Raw genomic sequence first — 26,297 nt, 5'->3', positions numbered from 1 at the left:
AGCCAGCTAAATACACTCGCTAAAACGGACAACGAGAGAGCTTGAGAATTTGTTAATGAGAGCTCAGGGGAAGTTTCTGACAGAATACGGAGATTTTGCTAACTGATAACGTCTGAGCACCCGAACTCTCACGAGACGAGACATTATTGTATACTGCGCACAGAAATGGAAAATCTAACAAACGCACAGATGTTTTATTTGTTAAACAAAAGCAACTTAGAGATACTGAAAGCAGTTAAAAAGATTGAAAATGAAATTCAAGATACCAGGAAAGAGCTCTTAGATAGAATCGACGGTTTGAAGAAAACAGCTGATGAAAACACAAATCAGCTGGCAACATACCAAAGTCCGGAAGTCAGACAACAGGAGTGGGAGACAACATTGGAAGCAGAACCACAAGCCAGGAGCATTAAAATTAAAGACGTCCCAGAAGTACTTGAGAAAACAGATCTAAGGAAGGAAATTACAAAAAGGCTGGAACACTACATACAGGAGGAAGAGATCCGGATTGATAAAGTATACAGAGCCTACTCAAAGGCGACTGCAGGCAAGAATCAACCAAGAGACTTTTTTGGCCCTGACAGAAATGTGGCTAGAAATACTCTATACAGTAACCATCAGTTGACACCGCTGAGTTGGGTGGATCAAGAAACACAAATACTTCGAGACCCGCAAGCAGATACATCATGGAAAAGAACACAATTTCATTTTCTGCGACCTCCAGAAGAATGTGACGAACAGTGGAGCATTCACTTGGCTTCCTGTGGGAAAGACAGCAGCAGTAATTCTTAGGTCAGGGCCAATATATGAAGGGAACTGACTTTATATTACCTAAGACGATAATAGAATATACTCTCATAACAGATTATACTCTCATATGTATCAACAATTACTTTGCTAAGAAAGATGGTAATAACTTCTAGATTAGGACTAATATGTGATGGGAACTGAATATGTATGTTAAAAGAGGATGGCAAACTATACTTTCATATGTATCAATAATTATTTGGTTAGTTGATTGTCTCTTTTTCTTTATAACTTAAGCGATGGGAATTGAGTACGTACTTTTCAAGATAAGAATGGATTGTGTTTTTATATAGATTAATGATTACTCTGCCAGCCGGCTGTTTCCTTTTTTTTTCTCTCTCTCTGTTTTTCTGTAAACTTAAGAAAGACAGCAGTAACTGTTAGGTTAGGATTAATATGCAATGGGAACTGACTACATATCTCTTGAGATAATATCAGATTATACTATGTATGGTATACATGCATAGACGATGTATAGACTATGTATTAATAATTACTTATTAGCTGGTCGTTTTTTTTTCTCTTTTACTTTTCTGTAAATGCTTTATATAACAATAAACAATAAAATTTCATAATAATAATAATAATAATAAAAAAGAATCAGATGAGCAACTTCAGGGGTCAGTACTGTAGGACAGTTAGGGATTGGGTAAACAGGAACCTATCTAGGTTTAGCAGTTTTACATTGTATTTTAAGAGGGATCTGAAATCAATTATCCTGGATGCTGTTCATCACAAGTCCCCTGCTTTCATATATAATGACTGATCACTTACATTATCTTTTCTTTTGTAATTTAGTTCCACACTTTCCATTCAAACAATGACATCATCTGATTTTTAAACACAAAGATAATTTGGACTGAAAACCTTACAGTGTGTCTCAGACTTAAAGACATGTGTTATTGGAGTTTTTAATGGCTGAATCCCTTATTTTGATGCCTGAGCAGACATGCTTCTCCAGTACTACTTCCAACATTAACACTGGCTATGGCCTTCTTTCAGTGCAGTCCTAAAAAGAGTTGCATCTTTCTCAGCCCATCAAATGGGCAAATGAGAACAAGATGCAATTTAATAAAGATAAGTGTAAAGTTCTGCATCTGGGTCAAAAAAATGAAAAGCATCCCTACTGGATGGGGGATACGCTTCTAGGTAACACTGTGTGTGAACGAGACCTTGGGGTACTTGTGGATTGTAAACGAAACATGAGCAGGCAGTGTGATGCAGCGGTAAAAAAGGCAAATGCCATTTTGAGTTGTATCAACAGGGGCATCACATCAAAATCACAAGATGTCATAGTCCCATTGTATACGGCATTGGTCAGACCACACTTGGAGTACTGTGTGCAGTTCTGGAGGCCTCACTTCAAGAAGGACGTAGATAAAATTGAAAGGGTACAGAGGAGAGCGATGAAGATGATCTGGGGCCAAGGGACCAAGCCCTATGAAGATAGGTTGAGGGACTTGGGAATGTTCAGCCTGGAGAAAAGGAGGTTGAGAGGGGACATGATAGCCCTCTTCAAATATTTGAAAGGTTGTCACTTGGAGGAGGGCAGGATGCTGTTTCTGTTGGCTGCAGAGGAGAGGACACGCAGTAATGGGTTTAAACTTCAAGTACAACGATATAGGCTAGATATCAGGAAAAAAATTTTTCACAGTCAGAGTAGTTCAGCAGTGGAATAGGCTGCCTAAGGAGGTGGTGAGCTCCCCCTCACTGGCAGTCTTCAAGCAAAGGTTGGATACACGCTTTTCTTGGATGCTTTAGGATGCTTAGGGCTAATCCTGCGTTGAGCAGGGGGTTGGACTAGATGGCCTGTATGGCCCCTTCCAACTCTATGATTCTATGATTCTATGATCACTGGATCTGGAAGAGTGCTAGTTTGCTTGAGATTCTACTCTTTGCGTTTCAGTGGGGCGCTGGCCAAATGAGTAGCAAATTTGCTTCATTATTTGCTGTTTGCTAAGCAATCCTCTGCTGTGGCATATGTGCTTCTGTTTGTGCTCAGCAGTTTATCATCATGCTCACAGGACCTCATTGAAAAGACCTTAACCTGCAACACTTGTAGCAGGTCACATTTGTCTTAGCTCATCGAAGGTTACCTTTCATCAGTTTTACTGGACAATTGTGCCTCCACAACAGACGAGTTTACATAGAAAGCCTTAAAACAATAGGTAAGAAAATCAACATAAATTGTGTCCCTGTAGGGTAACTTGGCAAACTCACTAGCACTGCACTTTTCTTCTTATCTGGACTAAAACAACAAAAGTCAGCACTTAATTAATTTATATCACATTTTATGTCTTTCTACCCAGTGCTTGATGTTTTGTCATCTTCCGGCCTTTTTCAAGATTTCCCTTGTTGATCATGCTTTTGTGTAGCTACAAGGCCTAATTTGGCTTTCAGTAAAGCCTTTGAATTTTTAATAATAAAGGAATTTACAGATGCTAGTAGATAAATTAGCAGCACAAATGCAGCTAAATTGTATAATCACCCAGATTGATTTTGTGTTAGCCTTCAAGATGTATAGATACCTCTTGGCATGTCTGTCCAAAAAAGGCAATAAGATTGAAAGCTCTTCAATTATCGGGGGGGGGGGGGGTGACAACCTTTCAAACCCTCATTAATGAAAGGCCAACATTCCTAACAGTTAATAAATATTTACTATACAGATGTGGTGTATTGTAGGCAACATTTGAAAAAATTAGATTTGAAATACATAGGAAATCTAATCTAGAAATCTAAACTCTAAGAAGGTATTTTCCAAGACTAAGAAGAACAAGTTACACATCATTTCCAGGAATCCTATCTAACTGTCTAACTCATTTCTATGGAGAGTAGCAAAAATAGGAACAGTTCAGAACAATATGCTCATGTAAAGAACGGACCATGAAGTAATATTAATGAGCATACCATTATGTTTAAGCGAGGGGTGATTGCTAGGCCCACTTGTTCTGATGATGTCCACTGCTACTTCTTGGGTTTCCGTTCTCTACAGTCTTGACTATTTTGATGAATGAAGAGTCTTTACCCTCTCCATCTTCGTTCTGTTTCTATCCCAACACTCTTCTAGCATTGGTATAGGTATAGCATTGAGCAGTTCAACTAAGTTATAAGGCCTTCTAAATTGTAATTAAAGCACACTATAAACACTGAGGAATACAAACAGGACAGAGGTAGTGCAGTCTGCTGATGTGCAGGAGAATTTCTTTGTCAAATTTCATATCTAGGTGTTGAAAGAAGGCTTAACTTGCTGTGAAAAAGGCAGCTGTCAATGTATGACATTAAAAAACAACCTTGCTGTTCTTTTTTCTGCCTTGCCCACTCTAAACAGTTGTTTAAATGAATATTTAATGCTGCAGGTGGCATTGATCTCTTGCTTTTATACTGAGAGGTCTTGAGGCAACCCTTCAAGAGTTGGTTTAAGCAGCTGGTAAACTAGTGCAGAAGGGGACACTTGTTCCAAAGGCACAAGAGGGCTTGGGAAAGTGTGAATTATTCAGAGGAAAAAGGCATCCATCAGATATAAGCATCACATTTCAAGATATAGAGCTCCTTCCTATAGAAAAGACAAAGAAGAGGAAGAAGAAAAGAGCTGGTTTTTATATCCCATTGTTCATGACCCAAAGGAGTCCCAACGTGATTTTACAGACACTTGTACCTTTCTTTCTCCACAACAGACACCTTGTGAGGTATTTGAGGCTAAGAGAGATCTAAGAGCTCTGTGAGAACTGCTCTAAAAGAACTGTATCTAGGTCAAAGCCACCCAAATGGCTACATGTGGAAGAGTGGGGAATCAAATCCAGTTCTCTGCCATTCTATAACCACTACACCATGCTGATTTAGAGATCAGAACACTGGTTACGTGATATATTTTCACCCGTTCTTTATGCAAATGTACGTTGTCTGAGATAGCAAATGAATATTATGAATAATGGTATCAATAACTTTAGGCTTTAAGGGAGGGGCCACTCTGTGGTACAGCATCTGCTTGGCATGCAAAAGGTCTGATGTTCAGTCCCCAGCATCTCCAGCTAAAAGAATCAAGTGTGTGTGTGTGTGGGAATGATGTGAAAAACAGCTGCTTGAGACCCTAGAGAGCTGTTAAGTAGACAGTGTTGACCTTGAGAGAGATCAATGGCCTGGGCAGTTTCATGGGTGCATGGACAAATGAATTCCGGCACCAACCCAAGGGAACAATAGCCATTGCCCTCAAAATACCCTACATATTTATGGACTTCCAGTTTAATAGATATTCTTTCATGTTGAATTAAAGCTGGTCATACAGAGAAACAAGACTGAATTTTTTCTTTGTTTGTTTCAACCCTGACACAATTTTTCTCCATTCATCTGGATTGATATTTTTTTGTGGTGGCAGACCCTACCCAAAGGAATGTCCTTTCCAAATTTAAAGCAGATAGGAGAAAAATGAGATTTGAGTTGTTTTCATAATCAGTGATCAGATTGTTTTATTTTCATATTCATATATTTTAATTTCATTTTGATAGGAAACATTTCCTGAGATAATGTCCTTTCCTCCATTCCATTGAAAGTGCAATAGTAGGGAGTGGTACTATCCCTTGCACCAATGGGGTTTTCTGCTAAATTAAAGGTGGCTAGAGGAGGGGAGGTTTACAGGCTATCAAAGAGGGGGGGGGGAATGCTCGGTATAAACACATTGCTTTTGTGTTTCCCATCCCTCTGTGATGGAATTTATCAACACCAATAGATCATTTTTGATGAACTTGGAATGGATCATTTTTGATCACCACATCCTCCTCTTGCAGTTCTAGATTCATTTAACTTATAAGAGAAAAAGTGTATAGAGCAAAGTGAAAACACGTGACCCTATCTGCAATCAGAAGTGGCATGGTCCATTCCACAGTCTCAGGAGTCTACCATTTTATTCTGCTGCACTAACAGACTTAAAGAATAAGAATATAAACTTGTAGCCCTTATATGTATATTTGTATTTGTATTTGTATTTGTATTTGTATTTGTATTTGTATTTGTATTTGTATTTGTATTTGTATTTGTATTTGTATTTGTATTTATACCCTTCCATGACTGAACAAATTTGATCTCCCTAGTGTTGTTGTTATTTATGTTGTGCTATAAATTGTTAGTTGGTTGTTGTGATGTTGTATTGAACTTGTATGTTAAAGATTATTATATTGTTCCATGTAAAATTACATAATGTTCCATGTAAACCACCCAGAGCTGTAAAGAGTGGGCGGTATAAAAACCCAAATAAATAAATAAATAAATAAATAAATAAATAAATAAATAAATAAATAAATAAATAAATAAATAAATAAATAAATATATGGCTCCAGCAATATGTGGACCGTGAACTTCCAGAAGTACAGGTAGGATTTCGAAGAGGCAGAGGAACTAGAGATCAAATTGCCAACATACGCTGGAACATGGAGAAAGCTAGGGAGTTCCAGAAGAACGTCTACTTCTGCTTCATTGACTATGCTAAAGCCTTTGATTGTGTGTAGCACAACAAATTGTGGCAAGTTCTTAAAGAGATGGGAATACCAGAGCATCTTATTTGTCTCTTGAGAAACCTATATGCAGGTCAAGAAGCAACAGTGAAAACCGGTCATGGAATCACTGATTGGTTCAAAATTGAGAAAGGAGTTTGGCAAGGCTATATACTGTCACCTTGCCTATTTAAGTTGTATGCGGAGCACATCATGAGAAAGCTGGGATTAGATGAGTCACAAATTGGGATCAAGATTGCAGGGGAAAATATCAACAACCTCAGATATGCAGATGATACCACTCTAATGGCAGAAAGTGAAGAGGAACTAAAGAACCTGTTGATGCGGGTGAAGGAGGAAAGTGCAAAAGTTGGCTTGAAACTCAACATCAAGAAAACAAAGATCATAAACTGATTCCGGGGAATGGTAGAGGACAGGAAGGGGGCTGGAGGATCATTGTCCATAGGGGTTGCGATTGGTCGGACACAACTTCGCACCTAACAATAACGACAAGGGTGATTTACATAAAACTTAGCAGAACAGGGAACAGTACAGATAACAATAGAGCAATATGAGAACAGTAGAACAATGATGAGAACAGTAATTCAAACTGATGTCAACATATTGATGACAACCTAACCTAAACTTCCGCACCAGTTGAACAAGAGGGTGTGTAAAAATGTTGAATAGGATTGAAGAGAGAACTGCCCCCTGTGGGACTCCACATGCATGCTGGTGGTGGCTTGATGAACTCTCTCCTATTTCTACCCTCTGTCTGTGATCCCAGAGAATGGAGATCATCCACAGAAGGGCAGTCCCTCTAATCCCAGCATCGGATTCTAGTTTGGTTTGTACTTATAGACCTGGCATAAGATACAGACAATTTTTTAAAATCAGCTTACATTTTTCAGATTTATTGAACCACAAACATAACAGAGATCAGTGGCAGAGAACATACTTTGCATAGATAAGGTCCCATGTTTGATCCCTGCCATTAATAATTAAAGAGTAATTGGCTGTATGAATAAAAGCTAATGAGCAGGCTAAATCTGCTGGTCCTCCAATGTCACAAATACACCTCCTCTTAAAAACTGTAGTTGTGTGGCCTTTTCAAATATTCTAATAAGATCACCACTTGCTTTCTATAGAAATATGCACCAGAGGCTTTGCCTCAAAAATCTGACAGAGTATCTGTAACTACGCCTTTTTTTGGTGTTTCTGGTAGTGGGAAAATCCTACCAGCTTTCCTAGGCCTAGTCTGCACACATGAGATAATACACTTTCAATGCACTTTAGAAGTAGATTTTCCTGTTCTGCACAGGAAAATCCAGCCGCGAAAGCACATTGAAAGTGCATTATCTATTGTATGCAGACTAGGCCCAGGTGATTAAAAAGACTGTTTCCCTATTAGGAGACATACCTTCAGTTATCCTTGCTTTGGATTTTCTTTGGATGCTGTGAGTCAACTTGAGTGTTTCCATATTGGTGCTTTCCTCTCCTTATTTCACAAGCTGAAATTCACAACTTGCTTTCCACACTGAGTCCAATGGACACAGCCTTCCATGATGCTCTGCTTCCTCCCCTTTTTAAAAAATATTGTTTGTTTGTTTGTTTGTTTACAAAATGGCCCCTGCTTGCACTTTGGTTTTGTTTCACCCCTTAATCCCACCATTCTGCACCCTTCATCACTCCCCCACCAGCCCCCATGTATCTTGGCTGTATTAAAATAAAAAGTGTCTGAGATAGCTGCGGAGGAATGGCTGGAGGAGGACGCAACCACTCTGGCAGCCTGTGGGCCAGGCACGCTGCCAGCACATAGCACGCATGGCATAAGGGCGATCTGGAACCCGCAGCACCTATAAAAGGTGCCACATGTGCGGGTCCTGGGCTTTTTGCCCAGGGCATAGCGGAGAGCAGCTTCCCTTCCACCCTTTGTTTATGTGAATATAGCCTTGTTCGATGTCTTGAGGGGTCATTTCACAGTGAATAATTCCTCATAGCTGCAGGTTTGCATGGGATGGATCCTGTCGGCAGGGAGTCCTGTGGGCGATTGGACTCCCTGAGGTTTGGGCCTCCCTATGAGGTGGAATGTAAATGAGTGCAGCTGACCCTGTTTGGTGGCCAGGGGCTTGTTTGCCAGGCAGCCAGGGTTAGCCAAATTAGCTGGTTATCTGTTGGCTCCCCCACATAGGTCGCTTCTGGTAGGGCAGATTTCAAAAGGAAAGGGGATCTGCTATCCTGGCTGGGAATGGTGCGGATCCCCAGGGCACCTCTGAATTCTGTGGGGTTTTGGTGCAGTCCATGGACTGCTAGGTCAGGCTCCCTCTCCCATGCTGTGCCAACCCTCCCATGGGGAGGTAATAAAGTTGTGGCCATGTCTATACCCAACATTATTGTGTCACATCTTATTCCAGCCTAAATGCCCTCCTGCAAGTCAACAACCCTGATTTATAATTTTGTAATGTTGGTGTGCAAGAATGCAAGATTTTAAAAACAGAAACAGAGTAGTAATGCAATCATCTCCCCCCCACCACTTTCTTAAAGGACAGATTTTTCAGAGTGGAGGGAGGGAGGGAGGGAGGGAGAGGGAAGGAGGGAGGAGGATGATCAGGACAGGGGCACTTCCAAATGACTGAAAATGGCAGGCTTGGAGGAAAACCCAATTACAAGGATTATTATTATTTTTTTTGCTTTGGGCAGTCCCAATTTAAACCCTGGTATACCTGATTGAAAAGATGAAATCTGGTTTCTGGGAATTCCTTAGCTGTGAGCCAAATGAGGGACAAATTCAGGACTATGCCTGAAGAAGACAATTTTGGTTTGGAAACAGAAGAAAAAGTCAACCCATTAAAAGTGAAAATCCAAATGATATTGCTGGTACAGAAACAGAGAGAGGATTAACAAAAGGTGGTACCTTTTTGTGGCTACAGTGTGGAGGGAAATTGGGAAAGACGGAGGTCCATTCCACACGACTTAAATGTAACAGAAGTCTTACCTTTGGTAAACGCTATTAATTCAACGTTCTGCATGACTTCGTACACAATCTGCAACACTCCTACAACACTTCCGCAAAAATCGCTTCATTGTAGCGCTTTTCGGGAAATCCAGAAAAGTGGATTCCCCCTAAAAAAACCACTAGACTCTTGCGAACAACCTGCAACACATCTGAAAAAGACATGTGCGTTCTCAATGTAGCGGTAGAAAGAATGTCTTACTTGAAGAGCATGTAAACGATTAAGTGCCAGCTCCTACACCAGCAAAAAAGGTCTTTCTGAGACAATGAATGAATAAATATTCGTTGCAACTGGTGTGTTTGGATTTTTAAAAAACAGTTTTTAAAGGGACAGGGGCTTTTCGGGAGCACTAACACAACGGTTCATTGGCTGTTCTGTTGGATTGACAGCCAGGGGCAGGAAGAAATGTGAAAAAATATCGCTTCCTTTGTTGCGATTCCAGCGAGACCAGTGGGGAATGAATACAATGCTGCTGGGACTTCAATATTCCACTAGAAATAAAGGTATGCATAATGACGAAATTTCACTATTAAATATAGCGTTTCTGCATACTGCAAACATTCAGCAAAATTGGTCCTTGTGCGGAATGGCCCTGAGTAGAAAATATGGTAGGATGAAATCCATGAAATGAGCACTATAGTTTCAAAGGACCATTATAGTGCAATCTTGTAAGTAACCTCATTGAATTGTCCTGTGTTACAATTCTGAATAGGTCTTCCTAGAATTCCTCTTTTAATTTAAATCCTAGAACATTGGTTTAAATGGTGGTGCTCAGATTCAGCTCCGTGAACTGGGTGTGGTATTCACTGAAAACAGAACAGGAGGGATAAAGTGTCAATTAGTAAAACAATATTTTTCTAGACAGAGAGCAAAAAATTATAAATTACTGCCAATGGAAGGAAGGTACTGCTCTGATAGTAGAGTGTGGTCAAATTATACTGCTTTATACTGCAGAAGTGTTCCAGATGTTTTATATGGAGTTATCCTGGATTTTCATCAGTATAACTGCTGGTCTGATCTTCCTTAGAGGCTTTGGTAGTGCTGTCTGAGCAATCCATTCATTGCTCCCTGTCATCTAAAATGCATATCCTTAGCTGTCTACAGAAGGGAATAGCCAGACACTTACACTTTGCTATGATAGCACAATCCTCAAAAAACATTTAGAAATATACTGGAAAGCTTGTCTTTTTCACACTTTTTTTTTTTTTGGCATTGCAGGGCTATGTTTCAGGGTCATATTGATTTCCATTCTGTCTGGGGGTTGATTAATGTTCCAGGAAGGCGGCAGGTGCATTAGTGCTGAGCTGAATAGAAATATCAGTGTGTTTTCTCAGGGAAAATACTGCATGATTTTATCTTATAATGTACATGCACAATAAACCAGGATACAGACTGGTTATCAGGGAGTTTTGTGGGCACTTTTCACACCTGTTATTATTAAAGGGACAATGAGAAACTTGTACTCCCCAATAAAATGGTGCCCTTTTGGCAAGGAAATTAATAGCCTCTTTCTTTAAAAAAAGAGAGATTTTATCTCCAGGTTAAGTGTTTTCACCTTTTAAACTTGCAGTATGGAATGTACATTCAGCAGTAATTGGTTTTTAGTGGGTTGAAACGCCTTTCTCATTTATATGTAACATGAGAAGAACAGCCAGTTAAGAAAAGTCTTCACAAGAGAAACATTTTTCATCCACATCCTATTACTAAGGTTTTAGACTCTTCTGGGAAGCGTAATGTGTGCATTTATTTCTTTTGTAGCTGTGAAGTTTTCTCTTATTTTAATAGCTCATCCTCAGTCCACCCCCCATTTCTTCCCCCTTCAATCTTTGCTTTTTTCTTGTTAATATTCTTCTAGTACTATAGTGCTCTCTGTGGAAAATATCTGAACCAGCACACTGATCTACTTTAGAGGAATCCAGAAAAATCTCATCTAATTAATGTGATAGAAACTCTCCAGTCCATTTGAACAGTACAGAATGATCTCTGAAAAATAAGCTGCTGCTAGCAGATAGCTCTGTCAGAATAGATTCCACATCATTTTATAATCCATTGGTACGACAGTGAGAAATATGGAGCCACAGCTTTACTCTTCCCATCAGTAGCAATGCGTGAGATGCATAACAACTGGCCACAAACCAGACAGTGGTGTGGTGTGACTTTCTCTGGCAGTACCACACTTTCTGTCATCTCCACAATTATACTCTATTTATACCAAAGTACTACATACATTTTTAGTGTGAAGAAAACTGTGAGTACTGTGTTTTTAGCAATCATGATTTCATCCATTGAGAAAATATCTTGTCTTCACTAATGTATCTAGGGTAGCAAAGGGAGCATGATTCCCTTTCAAAGGATTTGTTCCTGTTTAAATTGTATCAGGGTATTTGTTCAGGATTAGAGATGGGTTTTAGAGATGTCTCAGTCTCCTAGCAACCTCTCATCATCCTGCTGTAAGTGGAAAGACTTTATTTTGACAAGGCTCATGTCATGAGCAATGCTCCTCCCCTGTGTCTCTCTAGCTTGTCTTTCTCCTATGGGCTTTGGCACTGGTGTGGGAAAACAACTGATGCAAAAAACTAAATCAAGATGAATTAGGGTAGATGTTAGCTTAGCAGACTTCATAATTATTTATGGACTAGATCCATTTCTTTCTAATTTGTAATTAATCCAAGAAAGCTAGATTAATTTCACAGATGATCATGGAATATTCAAAAAATGCTTTTCCTTGGAAGAATTATGAATCAGCTATAGCTGTTCAGATAGTCAGTGATGTTATTGAGCACTTGAAGGATCCTTAGAAGTCTGCTTAGTGTGTGGATGGGGGAGGGGGTAATGCATTGGATATGTCACTGAAACCAAAATGGCATTTCAGCAAGGCTCCAATATGAACCCCAAAATAGATCCTTGACATTTCAGGAAACAGATTTATCAGTTGTAGAAGCTGTCATTATGCATTGTTCTGATTGGTAGATTACCATAGAATACTAGTACATAGAACTCACTGTAGAAAAGCCATATAATTTTATTTAATTAAAATATTTGCACATTGCCTTCCTACCTGTGGAGCTATAGGCAGATCACAATTTCAATAACATACATTAAAACATTTTTAAAAAATACAAAACCAAAATTTTAAGATTGCAATTTAGCCAAAGAGGTCTCTCACTGTGATCTCAGTTCCCAGAAAAGACCATATAGGAGAAGATGGTCCTTTGTAAAGCGAGGTCATATTTACCCAATTGCTGGCCCCAACCAGCAATCTAATTAGTTGGTTAAAATTAGCTTGGAAATGGCATTTGAGAATCAAATGTTCAAGATTTCTGCCTTCTAGCTATTCAATATATGAAATTAGTTAGCAATCAGCAGCACAGATTCAATAGTGTACACAAGTACCTTTCTATGAAAACTGTTGTCTTAAGGGAAAGGCAGTTATTTATTATTGGAAATATTTATATATTTATATCGCCCTTTCAGCTTTTTCTTCCAAGGAGCTTCCAATTATCAGGTACGAAAAAGATTTAAATTACAAAATACCAACCGTATCTGACAACACTTGCAAAAATCACATTGCTCCATATAGCAGGGAACCGAGGCTGTAAAAATGAATGGTTTCCATGGACTGATACCTACAATGTTTCATCTAACTAGAAAGTATATTTCTGTTTCTGCTGATTGTTTCTTCAGTCTTCTCGCTAGACACACCCTTAGCCCATTGCATTCAGCTCAACATCCTGCACAAGATGCAGACAACAGTGTTCTAACACCATAGGCATGTTCTAACACTAGAATTCCCATGAGCCCCTGCCAACAACTGGCAGAGGCTCATGGGAATCATAGTCCATGGATATCTGGAGAACCACAGTTTGGCCACCCCTGCACATTTTTTTGTTTGTTTTTACAACCTGCTTGAAGAACTGTTTTAGAGAATGCAAAAGCTGTAACAATGTACTGCATTCTTGTGGCTGGTCTTAATAAAAGATATTCCATGGTTTTTGTTTTTTAGTGTTACCATGCATAGATATATACAGTAGATATAGTAGATACCTTCAGACTCCACAGAGTAAATGCCTTCAGATTTTTATTTTGTGTAATCCTTTCTCCAAAACAAAGGCTAAAACGGCTTCAGGCAGCAACTGAACAGTATAATTCATAATTAATTATTGGTTAACATAGTCTTTGAACACTTCTTGATGTTTGATATATTAGACAAAGAGGAAGACTATTACATGAATGTAGCTGAAAGATACTAGGACATTTACAATAGTGTGTTGAATGAATTCTTTAGCAAAATAATAATTTTGAAGATGCAGCTTAATTTCAGCTTGATAGCATTATATCACACATTCTTAGAAATTAAACCTGTCTTACAGCACTCTGTTTCCCTATGAAAAATAACTTAGCTTTAAAATAAAGTCATAAAAATTGCATTTCTTTCATTTCTGGAGGTAATCAGCTATGACATTCAATGGCATAAATCTTTGTTCTGTTCATTTTCTGCTTCTTCTAGGAAAATAAAAATGAAATGTTTATAAAAGTGATGATAGAAGTAATTGAAAGTAGCCTCTGCTCATTTTGGCAAGACACTAGTTTAAAACTTAACTTAAATTCAGCATGTGTGTGTCTTTCAGGTGATCCAACCAATGGAGGAAACCTTTTCTAAAGTATCTGGAGGAAACAGATACTTTACTAAAGTATCTGAAGACAGCAACAGAATACAGGATGATCTTGATAGGCTCGAGAAGTGGGCTAAACTGAATAAAATGAAGTTCAGTAGGGACAAATGTAAAGTTCTGCATTTAGGTAGGAAAAACAAAATACACAAATATAAGATGGGGAGAATTGTCTTGGCAGTAGCATGCTTAAAAGGATCTAGGAGTAGACCACACATTGAACATGAGTCAACAGTATGACTCAGTGGCTAAAAAGGCAAATGGGATTTGGGGCTGTATCAAATGGAGTATCGTGTCCAGATCACAGGAGGTGATGGTACCACTTTACTCTGCTCTGGTTTGGCCTCACTTGGAGTACTGTGTTCAGTTTTGGGCACCCGGATTGAAGAAGGATGTTGACAAACTAGAACGTGTCCAGAGGAGGGCAACAAAGATGGTGAGGGGGTTGGGGACCAAGACGTATGAAGAAAGGTTGGGGGAGCTTGGTCTGTTTAGCCTAGAGAGGAGATGACTGAGAGGGAATCTGATAACCATCTTCAAGTATTTAAAAGGGTACCATATAGAGGATGGAGCAGAATTGTTCTCTCTTGCCCGAGAAGGAAAGACCAGAATGAATGGGATGAAATTAATTCAAAAGAAATTCCATCTAAACATCCGCAAGAAGTTCCTGACAGTTAGAGTGGTTTCTCAGTGGAACAGGCTTCCTCGGGAGGTGGTGGGTTCTCCATCTTAGGAAATTTTTAAACAGAGGCTAGATAGCCATCTGATGGAGAGGCTAATTCTGTGAAGGCAAAGGGGTGCAGGTTACAGTAGATGAGCGAGTGGGATGTGAGTGTCCTGCATAGTGCAGGGGGTTGGACTAGATGACCCATGAGGACCCTTCCAACTCTATGATTCTATGATTCTGATTCCATGAAATTAGCACAAGCTATCTTATATGCTAAACTGAGCTAACACCTCATTTAAGGAGAAATCCTGCTCATACCTATTAACACATGAAAGTAAAGCTATGATCACAGCATATTCCCATGATCAGAAACATACATTTGCAATGTTTTTAATGATGTGATTTTCACATCATAATTATCTATCAGCATTGCCTTAAGGAATCCTTTTCATTATCAGTTCAATTCTGCATTTTTAATGTGGTCAAACAATCTTTCATATAGGCCCAAAGGCAGGGAGCAAAGTCTCTGTAGTGTAATCCAGCACCAGGGGAAATGTAGGACAAAACAGCTACATTTCTATGTGAGCATTGGAAAGACACTAGAAGAAGAAGAAGAAGAGTTTGTTCTTATATGACACTTTTCTCTACCAGAAGGAGTCTCAAAGTGGCTTACAATCACCTTCCTTTCCTCTCCCCATAACAGACACCCTGTGAGGTGGGTGATGCTAAGAGGACCCTGATATTACTGCTTGGTCAGAATAGCTTTATCAGTGCTGTAGCAAGCCGAAGGTCACCCAGCTGGTTGCATGTGGGGGAATGTGGAATCAAACCCAGCTAACTATATCAGAAGTCCTCACTCCTAAGCACTCCACTAAGCTGGCTCTCTATCTGAATATTGTCTACCTGTTGGATAAGATAATGACTAGCAGGAATGAAGAAGAATATTCTTATAGAATGACCTGCCTGAGGAGATAAGGAAGGTCCCCATACTTCTTGATCATTTCACAGAATGTACAACCCCAAAACATTTGGGAGGTCATTTTTATAATAGAATTAAAACTATTATAGGTGATCAGGTGAGGGAGTCACTTTTATATTAAAAACAGGATTGTTGTCTGTTGCAGGAGGCCAACATCCAAGGTGCTGAGGAGCAGTACCCCAGTAGAACCTTCTGAATCTTAATCTTCAGAAAAAACAGGGACCACCTTAAAAGAGTGTCCTAACATTCCTGGCCTTTGGGAGGATTATCAAAATCAATGGTATCGAAAACTGCTAAGAGCACCAACAGAATAAACAGGATCCCATTCTCTCTGTCCTTCTTCCAGTACTGATCATCTACAAGAGTGAACAAGGATGAGTTTTGACTATGTTGTTACTAGCTGTCCAGTAATGGACATATTGAGAATACATGATAGACCATACTAGATGGGATAAAGATCTCAGATCTCAGGTGTCCTTGTTACCAAAGGTACCACAGTACCTTTGTTAATAGGAAGTGTTGTTGTTAGGTGTGAAGTCGTGTCCGACCCATCGTGACCCTATGGACAATGATCCTCCAGGCCTTCCTGTCCTCTACCATTCCCCAGAGTCCATTTAAGTTTGCACCTACTGCTTCAGTGACTCCATCCAGCCACCTCATTCTCTGTCGTCCCCTTCTTCTTTTGCCCTCGATCGCTTCTCCAGGGAGTCCTTCCTTCTCATGAGGTGGCCAAAGTATTTGAGTTTCATCTTCAGGATCTGGCCTTCTAAAGAGCAGTCAGGGCTGATCTCCTCTAGGACTGACCAGTTTGTTCGCTTTGCAGTCCAAGAGACTCGCAAGAGTCTTCTCCAGCACCAGAGTTCAAAAGCATCAATTCTTTGATGCTCGGCGTTCCTTAGGGTCCAACTTTCGCAGCCATACATTGCAACTGGGAATACCATAGCCTTGACTAAACGCACTTTTGTTGGCAGGGTGATGTCTCTGCTTTTTAGGATGCTGTCTAGATTTGCCATAGCTTTCCTCCCCAGGAGCAAGTGTATTTTAATTTCTTTGCTGCAGTCTCCATCTGCAGTGATCTTGGAGCCCAGGAAAATAAAATCTGTCACTATCTCAATTTCTTCCCCATCTATTTGCCAGGAATTGAGAGGGCCGGATGCCATGATCTTTTTTTCTTGATGTTGAGTTTCAAGCCAACTTTTGCACTCTCCTCCTTCACCCGCATCAACAGGTTCTTTAGTTCCTCTTCACTTCCTGCCATTACAGTGGTATCATCTGCATATCTGAGGTTGTTGATATTTCTCCCTGCAATCTTGATCCCAATTTGTGACTCCTCTAATCCCGCCTTTCTCATGATGTGCTCCTCATACAAGTTAAATAGGCAAGGCAACAGTATACAGCCTTGCCGAACTCCTTTCTCAATTTTGAACCAATCAGTGATTCCATGTTCAGTTCTCACTGTTGCTTCTTGACCTGCATATACATTTCTCAAGAGACAAATAAGATGCTCTGGTATTCCCATCTCTTTAAGAACTTGCCACAATTTGTTGTGCTCCACACAATCAAAGGCTTTAGCATAGTCAATGAAGCAGAAGTAGATGTTCTTCTGGAACTCCCTAGCTTTCTCCATGATCCAGCGTATGTTGGCAATTTGATCTCTAGTTCCTCTGCCTCTTCGAAATCCTGCCTTTATAACAGAAATTCCTGCACATCCAGTTTGCTTAATCCTGCTACTCAGCATTCATTTCCATTTGGAATCTGCATGAGCTCATGTATGATACAGTTTCCTATGACTTTTTCCATTTATTATGTCACTAGCTTCAAAGCCCGTTCGTAAGAATGGGCCTTGAAAGGGCCCCCTCCCCTGGCCCCTGGCCAGGCAGCTTAAAGTGGCTTTGGGCTGCAGCTCGCAGCTAAATCAAGTGGGGCAGGTGGGGGCTAGGCAGCTCATTAGCAGGGCCGAGACAGAGCTCCTTAGCAGGCAGTCAGCAGGCCAGGAGGCCTTCGTCAGCAGGCCCAGCCTAGCAGGCCAAGATGCCCTCATTAGCAAGGCCTCCACCATGACCCTTTGCCCAGGGCCCTCACCCCTTACCTGCTGCTGGCTCCAGGCACTGAGGCGTCTGACAGCAAAGAGGCCAGGGACGGAGGGCGGGAGCTGCAGGGGCAGGGCCAATCAGGACAAAGCTGACTGCACCCTGATTGGTCCTATTCTAACTTGGACAGCCGGACATGTCCCACCCCCAAGGCAGTTTCATAAATATATAGAGGAGCATCAATGTATAAGGATGAATCAAGGAAAAGTCCAGTGTTCCATTTCAGATTTGCTATATTGTATGCCTTCTCATGTACTTCAGGACCAATGATAGTTTGGGGGTTGAAAGTTGTGGGATTCAAGTGGAACTTCTTGTAGAATGATGACTCCCATTTCTTATGCTTTAACAATGAGCTTTAATACAAACACAGCATTCCTTACTATATACATAGGAAAATGGAAGAAAGTTAATTGAACTTTCACTCTACAACTGAGTAAAATGAAAACCAAACTATTTTGGACAGACCACTCTTTTTTTTTCTGTTCCTGGAAGGTTATTTCCTGACAAATTTATAATTTTCTCTACCAGTTTATTTTTTTTAATGCTAGTGAAACTATAGCCTGAGCAATTGCCTTTTAATCATGCCAGGGTGCTTAAGGCATCCCATTTTGTACTTCTTTTTGGTCCTACATGATCCTTTTTAATTTCAAGGTAGACTGGAAAGAACCATATGCTGAGTTTTATAGAAACTGAGATACTGAATTCCCAACCATTTTCATTGCAACATTTTCGATTGACAATGCAGACAAAAATGTTGCCATTCAAATATAAACCAACGCAGGTAAATAAAAATAATTTCTCTGAAAATGATGGGGGATTTTTTAATCCAAAAATATACGAGTGAAAGAAATAAGAAATCAGTCATCAGATTTCTTAGGTTATTTTCCTTGCTCTAATATTCATTGTCGCAATTTGTTTGTCTTGGATATAAAGCAAACACAGAAAGGGGTGTAATTAGGGTAAATATGAAATTTTTATTCTAGCATTTTAATTGTATTTCCATAACATTTTAGCTGGGGCTTGCAGTGGGATGGTCTAGTACAGACAGTCCCATCAAATCTTAGAAGCTAAGCAGGGTTAGTACTTGGATGGGAGACCACCAAGGAAGACTATGCAGAGGAAGGCAACAGCAAACCACCTCTCCTTAATCACTTGCCTTGAAAATTCTCTGGTGTTACCATAGGTTGTCTGTGACTTAATGGCACTTGACATAAACACAATGTTTTATCTCCATTTATTTTTTAGTATTTGATCTAATCTAAATCATGGTTTGGATCCAGGCTAAGTTTTCCAATAAGCAGATGAAAATTTCTCCACACCCCCCCTCCACTCCTGCATGTGTGCCCACTGATTTCCATGAATTCTACTTTTCAGATACTCTTTCAGATACTTTGCCATCTCAAATTCTTCTCATTCAAGAGGATATGTAGATAGAAAGGCTTACATTTACTGTCACGGAGTAACAGTATACCACAAAGCCAGTCATATCACATGAGGTAAGTATGCATGACTGCTGCCTACTGTGTTTGATAATTCTATATCATAAATGCACACTTCCATAAAGGGTGCAGAAGAGAAAATCAAAATTCTTGCTACCTAGCTTAAACACCTAGCTTTCCATCAGATGGAAATCTGATGAACGTGAATATAATTAGCATTAAAATGAACTCTGAATTACACATTTGACTTAGAAAATGTCACAGAAAATTCAAAGGCCAGATAGTTGAATCGCGATATTTGTAATTGGACTCCCTCGTCAAAAGATATATTTGGGAAGAGAGACATTGAGTATCCAAAATTTCCATCCTCAAAATAGGCATTTCACTATTTAGCATCTAATACATCATTCAAAATTTGGTATGACATCATTAGCAAAATCAGCTATCTTGATTGAACTACTTTTCTTTCCCAGTTTTGTAACGTTTGAAAAAAAAATGATTGCAATTGTTGCCATAATGTATTGGAATACATGATTAAGCACTCAAAGGTTCTAGCTCAGCAATCAACCAGTCCCATTTTGGGAAGAATACAAATGGCAGAGCCTCTCTCTCTCCCATCCCAACCCTGTACAATGATACCTCTCCCATTCTTCATATTCACCTGCAGCCCCACAACACTAAAAGTGAATCAAACTTTTCAAGTTTTAATGTCTTCACCTTAAAGTATTATTTTTCTTTAGTTTGATTTCCCTTATTCTATTAAGTCTTAACTTAGTTAATTATCCAGACTCATGGTAAAATCCTGGGCAGAATTGCACCATGGACTCCACTGGATTTATAAAGAGGAGCTCTGGACAGGATTTTTTCTGTGTGAAAGTTTCAGGACCATAAAAGGAAAGGGGAAGGTTGTTATAGCACTCTGTATAAATCTGTCTGAAAATAATTTACATTTATATGATACATATACCTGAAGTCATATGCTAAAATTAAACAAGCCAAAAATAAGCAAATGGCAAACAAAAAAGACACGTACCCCCAACCTGGTTGGGTGAAAACACAAGCAACAAACATGCATGTTTGGATTTATTGGAACCTGGCGCTATTATACATACATGGCTTTCCTCTGCCGTCACTTCACTGACCCTTTTAAATCATCCTTTTTAAAAAGGTTTTTAAAACTTTCCCATTTATGCATATGCTCTGATTCTGAATTGTTGTTGTTTTGAGCCATTATGCATTCTAAACCATTCTGACTGTAAATGTGGGAGGGGAAACTTCCTCCATTGAGCTGCAAAATCACCTGACCACCACTCTGGCACATGCTGCTGGCAGGGCCTTATGGGAATTTGAAGTTCATGGACATGAAGACTTTTCCACAGGCTTCTGAATGCCAAAACTACCGCCTTTCCCCCTCTGAGGTACACTGTTCCTTGTAGAGAGAGGGCATGATGGACCACAGCAGACTGCAGGCTCCCATGCAAACTTAAAGCCCCCACTATACCATCCCTTCCTCTGTGAAGGTTTTTATAAATCACTGGTGAGCCCAAAATGGGAGCCTCTGCCCTTTCAAGCAGCTCTGCTTCCTCATTCTCCTGAAACCTGGAACTGACATTTCAAACCCCTCTGCTTCACCAGCCTGATAAACTTTCAAACAAGCCCTCAAACTTTCAAACATGGCCACTGATCAGAAGTAAAGCTTTGTAGTCTCAGCAGCGTTCATGGAAGGCTGTGAAGAGGAAATGCCAGAGAAACAATTCTCCTCATTTACCTAGCAGTTAGTTGGATCAGTTACCTGGGAAAATGGCATGTTCACATGATCACTGACAGTGGCAGGTGCTTGAACTCCCATTGGTAGACGAGGGACTGTGAGCAGAAAAGGGGAGGAGACCAAAAATATGCTAACATTTATGCATCAGAAAAGGGCCATCCTCATTGTTGTCACACAAGAAAAGTCACTATAAAACTAGTTTCAGAAGCCTCGCTGAAAAAACACAGCCAGAGCTGTGGACAGTGTTTGCACTGCAAAAATGAGAATGATATGATGTGTTTCATGCTCTGAAAATGGTGCCATTTTAAGAATTAAAAAAATAAGATGACATTTTTGGCAGTCTTTTTGCAAGTTTTCTGTGCCGTACAATATACCCTGGGTTTCCTGAAAAGAAACTGTTATCTGAGCCTAAGATTCAAATCTTGTTGGCAGGGGATTATCAAAGAACTAAGCTAAGTTTCTGTGTTTTGCAATGAAAATATGGCTGAGATCATAACATCCGGTATATAATTTACACCATGCATAATTTAACCTTTTGAACAGTTAGATATATTAGGCAGAGTGATGTATGGAGAGACTTTATGTAGATAATTAATTCTATATTAGTGTTTTTTAAAATCCATTCTTACTCTGCTTCTGAAAGGCCTGTGGGCCATAATAAAAGCTGATTGACAAGCAAAAACAAAGAAACAGCTCTGATCTGGTTGGTTTAAAAAGTCCATGGTTTACAAACTTAATACTAAAAAAACAGACCCCATTTTCTACCCCATAACCGCTGATTACATCCCATATTAAGAAGTACATAGCTGGGGATATAGAATTTATGTTGAGCATAGGCTGTATTAAGGTCGCAATATTAATAGTAATAAAACATCCTGCCTATGTCTACAAGCACAGTATACTCACAATGGTATTTAACAGGAAGATGAATTAGATTGCTAAAGGCACCAAACAGTGTCTGGGTTTGCATTATTAAACATTATGATGCAAAAGGCTTGTCTGGTTGTGGCTACAGCAGAAATGTTGTGCTATCAGGAGACTCCATTGATCCTTGGAACACAAGAAAGACCTCTGAAATCAAGGTATGCTAGTAAGGCAAATCATTCACAATCCTATTTAAGAAGGAGGTGTTTTTGGCTCTACAGCATAATGTAACCCTTCCATCACTCCAAATGCACGAGAACAGGATGGACAGAGGAAGGGGGAAACAATAAGCATGCCATTCTTTTAATGAAATGTATGAAGATTAATATGTTTTACTACTTCCAGCTGATATCACCAGGGCTTACTGTGCAATTCTAAACAGAGTTAACAGCCTGTAAGCAATTGAAGTCAATGGATGGATGCAACTCTGTTCTGATAATTACCCAGGTGTTCAATGAAGGCATCAGGATTTCTGTTAATAAAAATAAGGAATAAGTGTTTTAAATTAGTGATTTTAAACTAGAAATCACTACCAGAAAGTGATTGTTTAATTAGAACAGCTCTCATTTTTAATGATTGTGATACAAACATTGAATAAATTGGCCCAAGATGTTATAGAATCTCCTTTCTGGGCCAAGGGGGCAAGAGAGGGGTCAAGGGCAAATGAAAGAATAGTCAGAAAACCATGTTGATTTGCAGGGGGGAAAGGCTACAGCTTTTATTGACTACAACCATAGGAGCACCAATGCAGCATAGGGCACAGATACAGCATCAAATGACACACCTGTCAGTCTGTGACCACCCATTCCCCAACACACCAGTTCAGGAAACAACTGCGGGATGGAAAGTCCATGGATCCTACATGGATGTATGCTACTGTATGATTTCCTTGTCACCTGAGGTTTACAGAGAATCTCCATTTATGGAGTTTTTACCAAAGGGGCTCCTATAATTATCAATGCTCTGAGAAACCAAAACACTACATTTCAAATCCCACTCTTCTATGGGTCCCTTTGTACATCATTCACTTGAACAAATAGTGAGGAAAAGCTACAGTCCTGCTTCCTGAAATAGAGAAAAGATGAATTTGGCCACAGAGAGCACAAAATGTTCGAGTTTGATTATTGTTATGTACCTTTGGACCAGTAAAACCTCTGTGCATAGATCTGAAAATCTGAATTGGAAAGCATCACTCTTTGCTAGATGGAGGATACTGTATTTACAACTAGAAAATCTTCTGGCTTTTTTCTGATTTTATGATTCGATGAAAGTCCTTACACAAGCAATCTTTTGTACATGTATAATGAAAAACTGAACTATTACTTGAATTAAACTAGAGGCAGAACAGCAAATACAGAAATCAAAGGAGAAAAAATAAGGATATTTTGCTTACAAGTAATGCATCATTCTTTATTTTCCATGTGAATTCCAGGGTTTTCCATAGTCCAGTGCAATGACTCATTGCATTCAGCATTTTAAAAAATCTAAATTTCTGACCTCTTTAAGTGTTAAATACAGTTATGACACTGGATAATCAGTTCCCCTTATTTACTCTCAACTTAGTTACCCCTTATGTACTTTCAACTTGTTGTCAAGGGCTGGTAAATACACACATACAAACTGACAAGAAATCTCACCTTTTCCAGTAAAATGTGTAGCTTTTTTTGACAGCAACTATGCAAAGACATATTGAGTTCCACAAACCACCAGTTCTATTGAATCTGTTTCTGAAAGCAATGGAAGCAGCCATTCAACTGAGAAAAAAAACAAGATAGACAATATGGGGAAACAATTCTTTCTTTGGCCATATACACATTAACTAGAAACTCACACCTAGAGAAGTAGCTGGTGAGCACAAATCAGATTTCCTCCTCACTGCCATTTGCTTATTGGTGTCACCTCAGGATCATCTACACATGAGAACTGTGGTTAAGATATTCCATCTTTTGGATGTCTGGGAGTTTTTTGGTGTTCACTAGAAGACAATGGGCAACAGGGAAGATGCTTTTGAATCTTTGGTACTAGGTATCAAAGACATTTGGGGTGCACCATATGAATGTGAACTGCAGCATTGTGAAGATAATGGTGATGCTGGTGAGATCTGGTTTGGTGAAGAAAACATGAGTTGCTTAATTGGATGGCTAGAAAAACAAAATATATCCCTGAACAGGTATGTACTTGATACTGGAAAAAGGAAATTATGTTTTACCAATTGAATTGGCCAAATTTGTTTACACTAATCTTGTAAGAACTGACTGCTCCCCTTCTGCAATTTGATTTTTTAAAAGATAATGAAAGAAGGGTTGCCCCAAGTTAAACTGCAGGTAGAAGATATTTTGAATCCTTCAGGTGAATTATCAGGATTGTGTGTTTGGAAGGAGATTGACAAGGAGATTTGATGCCATCAGTCTGAATCCCGAGAATGCAGGATCATGTAAAATAACTGCATAGGACACTAAGACAAGGAGGCCTTTTTCTCATAACTTCTTGACAGTGGACCAGTAAGAAGCTACATAATGAGTTTGGAGAAGGGTCTTCTTCTGGAGAAATTGCTTACACCTGTGTTCTGCTTTGGAGGAAAAACTGGGAACAATGTAGCTATTTTGGTTTCCAAAAGAAACACATATGTTTGTTTCTATTTTGGGACTCCATTGGCTGGAAGCATCCTAGTCCTGAAATCTGAATTTATTTGGCAAACACAAATACAGAAAAATGATATGAACATACTGAGTTGAGTACACCGTACAATATAACGGCTAAGCTAAAACAGGACTGTGGGAAATTGCATGTGATTTTTCAGTTTGCTTTGTTTCAAAATTAATTGCAGGTAAGTTGTATGAGGAATATACAGAATGAAGAAATGTTTCACTTTTTGTCCAATGAGAAAACTGTATACATTGTTTGCATCTAAAATATGTTTTGTTATGGTAAATGGTGGCTTGTTCAAATATAAAATTGGATGTATATGGATTAAGTCAAGGAGGAAAGAAAGATATTCCATTTTTTAGCAATCCTAGCACAGTCACTTCTGCAGTTAAAAAAAGAGTATACCTAATTGGATAAGATTTTACTATCTTGCCCTCTCTGTGGTCTATACTGTTACACTAACCTTTTCTCATGATTCATTTGGTCCATGAAGAAACCCAACAGGCATTGGCACTATAGGGTTTGCATGAATCATGTCCACTAAATCTTCATTAAAGAGCCTCACATAATTATCCATAAATGTATGCCAGTGGGGCTTGTTTTGGGCATGCCATAATTTTATAGGAGAGAACCAAAAAAGGAGTTCATAATACATTTACTACAAATCTATTTTGCTTGACAAATCGAATTGTCCAATGAAATGGAACTCTGGAAAATAAGCATACCTATACCTTGCTTGCAAAATCCTGTGAAGTTACTATCTATGACTCATTATAGTGTCAGAATGGACAGCTGGCTCGAAGCCTGCCAATAGTTATACTTGGGACCTAGAAGAGTGGTACACTTGTCTGAAAGAAAGTCTGACAAGAAGAAGGAATCCAATAAAATGGAATGAAATTCCTATACCTACTCTAATGAAGTTATCCCCTGGCACTGGAAAGCACCAAAAGTGAGTAAGAGGTTTATAAAGGAAAAATGGGGGAGATGAACCCATATGAACAAAACAGTGCTTAATTTTTTTTGTCCATTAATACAATTGTTTGTATTTTCCCACCATGTGTTTGAATCTTCTAGAAAAATCAAAAGTGAAGAGGGAATCTTTGTATCTTTAGATTTTACCCATCAAGGTGCTTATTCAGTCTTCCTTAACATATAGTAAACAACCTTAAAAGAATCAATGTGTAACTTTTTTGTCAGATGTACACAGTATTGTATAGTGTTTTGCAGTGTGCATGCACCATAATTATTTTTTTAATCTTTTATTTATAATGACATTTATTTATATTCTGCCACTCCCACATAGTGGCTTATGGTGGGTAACAATAATCATCATAAAATCCCCACAATCACAGAAACTCTGTTAAAAACCCATTAAAACCCACCCTTTATGGTGACATAACCATATCTTTCCCCACTCACAGACTACAGAATCGGCTCAAGGAGAACACACCTTGGTGGCTGATGACCAGGCTAGCACAGGGAGGGGCCCAGATCTTACTCACCCTGGCCTCAACCAAAGACCTCCATCTTACATACCATGTAGGACTGCAAAATTTCCCACAGGGCCCTCAGCTCTTCTGGGAGCTCATTCCACCATGTTAGCAACAGGACCAAAAAGGTCCTGGCCCTGGTCAAGGCCATATAAAGAAACGAAACCAATAGGCAAAGAGTGGTATCTTCTTGAGCTTTATCAAATACAGTACTAGGTTATTTAAATAATTTTGCAACCAGAACAGGGTCTCAGGTATTCAATCCTGCTTTCTGTTGCTTCTTCAGTGGTTGCAATTGTGGTCTGAATATAAAGATTTAA

The 26,297-nt window shown here is 39.3% G+C and overlaps 1 pseudogene; it reads left to right on the top strand.

Moving 5' to 3' along the window:
- The first annotated feature begins 23,826 nt into the window (after positions 1 to 23,826).
- Positions 23,827 to 24,576, top strand: LOC143838884 (EEF1A lysine methyltransferase 2 pseudogene; annotated as a pseudogene).
- The last annotated feature ends 1,721 nt before the right edge of the window (positions 24,577 to 26,297 follow it).

Source organism: Paroedura picta, chromosome 5 (assembly GCF_049243985.1).
Source record: "Paroedura picta isolate Pp20150507F chromosome 5, Ppicta_v3.0, whole genome shotgun sequence".
Classification (NCBI taxonomy): Eukaryota; Metazoa; Chordata; class Lepidosauria; order Squamata; family Gekkonidae; genus Paroedura; species Paroedura picta.
The sequence above is the reverse complement of the archived record's forward strand: the minus strand, read 5'-3'. Positions and strand labels throughout refer to the sequence as shown.